This window comes from Cygnus olor, chromosome 8, assembly GCF_009769625.2.
Source record: "Cygnus olor isolate bCygOlo1 chromosome 8, bCygOlo1.pri.v2, whole genome shotgun sequence".
Lineage (NCBI taxonomy): Eukaryota > Metazoa > Chordata > Aves > Anseriformes > Anatidae > Cygnus > Cygnus olor.
This window is the reverse complement of record NC_049176.1, coordinates 367,501-372,946: the sequence shown is the minus strand read 5'-3', so window position 1 is coordinate 372,946 and position 5,446 is coordinate 367,501. Positions and strand designations below refer to the sequence as shown.

Sequence of the window (5,446 nt, the reverse complement as noted above, 5' to 3'; positions counted from 1 at the left end):
TGTTACACCGACTCGCACACCTTGGGTGCCTCCAAGCCGCGGTGCCGGCACTGCCAGCCGGTATTTGCCAGCCCTGCCGCCGGGGAGAGCTCATAGCAGCGAGGTGCAGCCTGCGGAACGGCTGTGTTACAGCCCGTAGGTCGGGTGGCACGAACTGAGCCACCACAAATACAGAGGGCTGATCTGCCAGCCCGCGTCCAAAGCAGAATTCGGGATGTCCTGGGAGGTGAGGGCGCTGGGCCGCAGTGGCGAAGCCTCCCTCCGCCCGGCCGGGTGCCCGTCGCCTTTTAAAATCTCTATATTTGACGCTGGCGGACATTTGGGGCCGCTGCTTTTCAGTAGCCGGCTTCTTTCCGAGCAGCCTCAGTTGCCTCCGCGCCCGGGGGGCCCGGTCAGGCTCCATTTTGTCATCCCCCCGCCGGCGTGCAGGGGGCTCCGGGAGGAACGGGCAGGCTGGTGGTGCTCGTCTGAAGGTGACATCCAGCGCCAAGTCTGCGGTTAATCGAGTCCACTTGGTGAAGTTCAACAATTTAATCAGTGTCTGCCCGAGCCCCGGTGTTATCTGTTCTGTGTTCAGTTCCCTTGGGGTGTAAAGCGATCTCCAGAGGTTAGATGGGGGGAACCTAACACAACAGGAGCAGTCACTGGCCTGATCCTACAAGAAATCCTTTTCAGTCGGTCTCACCGGAGAAGCAGTAGTCGGTACTGGGGTGAGGGCTGGGCAGGACCAAAGCCACGGCGTGGCTCTCCTAAGGCCACTGTCGCTATTTCCCAGCAAGTCACAACTTGGACATGCCATTACTTAGCAATCCTTGCCAGCGATGCTTTTTTCTGTCTGGTTAGAAGGCTGGGGTTTTTCCTACAGGGACAGTGTTAAGACCATCTTAGTGCTTGTGCAGAGCTTTTGTGGTGGGGGGTCTCAGCACGGTGGAAGCTGAAATCCACCCAAACGCGGCACAGCATGCAGGTGTGTGAGTTGTGCCCTGATTCAGGCAGGAGATGCACTGCACCTGTGCTGCCCACCCTGCCCTGGCTGCCGCGTCGTCCCAGGTATTTTTTTTTTTTGCTAAGATGCTCCTGTCTTGGGACCTAATGGTGTTAGAAAATCTAGTTGGTGCAACAATTCTGATCGGTTAAAGTACAGAAAATGCTGTCCCCTTCCTGGCTCTCCTCCTGTCTTCTTGGTCAAGCCCAGGCTGCATTTGTGGGTGCTCAGCTCACACTGAGGAGGCTTCATGGTCTGCAGACCTCCCCTCGGGTGTCAGTTCTAATGGTCCAGGCTGGGACGGACAAGTATAGCTGAAGAAATTAATTTACTTTGTAAGTATTTTTTTTTTCTGGATATCAATATTATATATATTTTTTCCTAATGAATTTAATGGTGATGAAAAATTTGTGAAAACTGAATAATTAGATCTATAAAATAAGCTGTATCTTTATTTACAGCTCTGTAATTGAAACAGTTCAGCTTAGTACCGTTAAGACAGCACGATCCCCTTCCTGAGTACGCTATTGTAGGAGCAGGAGAGCGTTTGAAACTGGCACTGGGTTTTCATTCGCACTCTGCGAAGCGCTGTCTTGCTTTTCTTCTGCTCCGAAAGGTGACCGTGAAGCGCTGCGGTCAGGTTCGTCTCTTCCCATCTGTGCCGGAGGAGGAGGAGGAGAGCCCCGGAGCCGCCGTGGGCAGGGCGAGGGGCGCCGACAAAAGGGAGCCCCCGAGCGAGAGCCGCGGGCTCTGCCGGCGAGTTTGGAGGCATTTTAAGTCTAAAGGATGTGACAGGGCCATCATTTCCCCGGCTCGGCTGCTTTCGGATTCGGCTGCGAGGGTGAAGTCTTGCTAACAGCTCGTGTATCTGTATATTTAATTGCGACCTGGCTGCATGTTCCTGTTGAGGAAGGATGCAGATGACAAGTGAGTCTATAAAAAAAAAAATCAGTTGACAAAAAACAGGAAAGGAATAACCGACAGATGAAAAGACAGTCGATGCGGAGCTAACTGGCAAACGCATCAGTACAAAGTCATATACCTTCTGAGAGGAGTAGCAGTTTGTTTTATTCCGGTTCTCCAGAGTTTTATCTACTGTCAGTGTGAAGGGGGAGAGAGGATCTAATGTGCCCTGTTTAGGATACAAACATGCAAATTAGATCAGACTTCAGACACCGCGTTTCACTCAAAATTTAAGAGTTAGAAGCATAAAGCAGAATTCCCCCACCAAGGAATACCAAAAAAAAAAAAAAAGAAAGAAAAGAAAAAGAAGCGTTTCCAAGCTGTTTGAACGCATCCAGCGAGCGAGGTCCCGGGGGTGCTGCGGGTGCGCGGCCGCCGCTGCCCGGGGCTGGGAGAGCAGCAGCCCGGCCCCGTCTTCTCCACTTTTGTGTTACTTTAAGTTTTCAATGAGGCTGGTGTAATTACTGGGCGTTTAACTTTTTGCCAGGCTCTTTCATTATGGCTTTGCATTTGCACCTCGCTTTTAAGAGAAGTAATAACATTCACAGTCGGGGGCAAATCCTGTTAATGAACAAATTAAAGTTCAAACAGTTATTCAAGTTCACAGCCCCGCTCGCTGCTCCTTTAATAAGAGTTATACATGTTACTTTCTCTCGAGATCACTCCCCCTTTTATTACTTTTTAAGCTTTTCATAAGCACTGACGGGATATATAGGGGCAGCTCCCAGCCTCTGAAGAGCCCACAAATCCTGAAGGGAGCCCTAATCCGGCCTTAATTTGACAACTTTTGTAAAACGCATAAAAGCTCGGGTGCCACCCTTGTGCGCTCCAATGACTGCATCGCGGGGAGCCCAGCCGGGGGGAGCCCCCCTTTTTGCCGCACCCATGCAGTCTGCCGGTCCTCCCGGGGCCGGGGGGGGGGTATTAGGGTGCCTGAGCCACCCCGGGGGCTGTCCCGGCTCCGGTGCCTGCCAGCGGCGGCCGCCCGCAGGCGCGGTGGGGGGGTCCCATGCGCTCGCTCTCTCTTTCCCTCCCCGCGCCACTTTCCTCCTTCCCTCCGACCCTTTCGCGGCTGCAGTGCGCGCTCACCTCGCTGTTTGCATGTCATGAATCTTAATTCCCCGCGGCGGGGGCTGCCCAGCCCCGGGGAGCGGCGGGGCCCGGGGGCGGCGGCGGGGTCCGGCCATCCGCCGGGTTTGACGCCGGTTCAAGGCAGTGCCGGTGCCAAAGCGCTGTCTGTGTACAAATGGAGGAGATCACACTCCCCATTATCTACCTCCTGGCGAGTGTTTGATTTGTGACATCAAAAGCTTATCAAGGCAAGCTCGCAAAAAAAAAAAAAAAAAAAAAGGAAAAAAAAACCACACCTCTTGATGGAGGGAGATCGCTCCGGTTTAGGTGATCTTGGGGGAAAAGAGGAGAGGGGGCCCGGTGCTGTCAGGCGATGGGGACCGCTCCCCCCTCCCGGCCGCGGCACTCCGCGGGCGCGCAGGGCAGCGCGGGGGGGGGCACGGGAGGGCGGCCCCGCCGCGCTGCGCCTGGGGCTGCGGGGAGACCCTGATTCCTCGCAGTCATCCGCACACAAGTGGCTTGATATAATCACCATGACAACTGCCGTCTATGAGCATACAAATAATAGAGATGAAATAGACAAAAGATTAGCATGCCAAGAAAAGTACAATAAGTTTCTTATTTAGCATTTAGATAACTGTCTTTCCTTCAGAGCAGGCTTCAAAGTTGAACCCAGTTTAGACCAAGAGGATTAATTCTTTCTCCCACATGCTTCATTGAATCTCTCATTACCAAACTTTGTCTGTATTGATGTAAGATTTGATTGAAGATTAGAGCATTTAGCAAATCTTGCTTTTCTGCATGTATCAGGCCTTTTCAAGCGCAGCCCGCGCTGCCCAGTGGTCAATACCCTTACTTTTATCCGGTGTCTGCTTCATTTAAACTTAATCAACTCCCTCAATGAACTGGAACAGGGAAACGTCCCTGCGGTAAGAATGTTGTGCTTTTCTTAGATAATTCTTTGCTCCCCTTCCCAATCCGCTGGCGTTAAACCCAAAATTGCTCTCTGATGAACTTAATCAAAATGATAATGACCACTGGGGCTGAATGGCTTTGCCTGGGCTCAGCGTGGAAAAGGTAGATGGCGGTGCCCATTACCCAAACCCAACTTCTCCTTGTCTCGCCTTTCCTTTTGTGTGCGCTGCTCCCACCTTTCTCCCTTCCCTTCCCTTCCCTTCCCTTCCCTTCCCTTCCCTTCCCTTCCCTTCCCTTCCCTTCCCTTCCCTTCCCTTCCCTTCCCTTCCCTTCCCTTCCCTTCCCTTCCCTTCCCTTCCCTTCCCTTCCCTTCCCTTCCCTTCCCTTCCCTTCCCCCTTTTCTTTCTCTTCTTGCCTGCTTCCCCCACCCCCGCCGCGACACCGAGCGCTGCCAGGCTGCAGAATGATGCATCTCTGTGCGGGAGGAGGACTCGTATGTCACCGCCAGGAGAAGCGGAGCAGACCGATTGGCTGGGTGAATTATCTGGCTTGTTGCGGTGAATTATTTGCGCTGTTCCCTTTACCAGTCAACAAGTTTCTGAGGTATAGCACAGATCAATCAAAGCTGACAGAGCGCATGTGAAGCTTTTACTGTGTAAATCTGGACCTCTTGTCCTGGCTTCGTTGGCACTGGCATCTGTATATCATTTTTATACTGCTACCAGTAGAGCAATTTCAAAAGTATTTGCAAGGAAAATGGATGTCCCCATCTGTTCCTGGAATCATAAATGTGCCACTTTCGGAGGGTTTTCACTGGTAATCATATCTTTAATGATGAACAAACTTGTGATATATACCTTTCCATAAAATGGGGTTTTCTTCACTTTATTGTGATTGGCTAGGATAAATAGCTTTTCCATATGTTAGGGAGATAAAACATAAGATTACCAGGGCTCGTTTGTTTGATCGTAAACAAAAGAAACAATTCACTCCAAACACTCCTTAAACAGGAACAACTGCAGAATTAAAATGTATTAATAGGCTATCGATGGGTCAGGAGGTAAACAACCGTCCCCGTGGAAAAGACAGCTCTTTGAAAATAAGAATAGACAGGTTCCCTCGCTGTGTATGTGACCATACTGCAGACGCAGATGTTATATACTCGATGCTCGGTTTTAATTTTAACAAATATTTTGTCTTTGTCTCTCTGGTCTCCAGCCTGACTTGGAATTTCCGTGCCCGCACAGGCGCGCAGGCGGTGCCGTGCAGTGGGCTGCCCACTGCTATATTTAGAAAGCAGCTCGAAGAGGAAACGTCCTTAGGAATCCGGACTGGTTTGTTGTAAATGTCCCTCAAGTGCCAGCACTGTAAAAGTAAACGCTCGCTCCTCGGGCGTGCCGACGTTCGGCGCTGGCTGGGAGCGGGGGGCCGGGAGGGGGGTGATGTTAATTTTGCTGCTCTTCCCGGCTCGGGCAGCGCTGGAGCTGTCAGTGAAATCAGAGGAGCCAGCAC

The 5,446-nt window shown here is 51.7% G+C and overlaps 1 long non-coding RNA gene across 1 annotated transcript; it reads right to left on the bottom strand.

Moving 5' to 3' along the window:
• Nucleotides 1-296: 296 nt before the first annotated feature.
• LOC121073895 lies at nucleotides 297-3,157 on the bottom strand. The gene is made up of 3 exons (XR_005822001.1): nucleotides 3,038-3,157; nucleotides 2,028-2,117; nucleotides 297-1,918 (listed from the first exon to the last, which is right to left on the bottom strand). It is a non-coding gene; the product is annotated as an uncharacterized LOC121073895 (long non-coding RNA).
• Nucleotides 3,158-5,446: the final 2,289 nt, after the last annotated feature.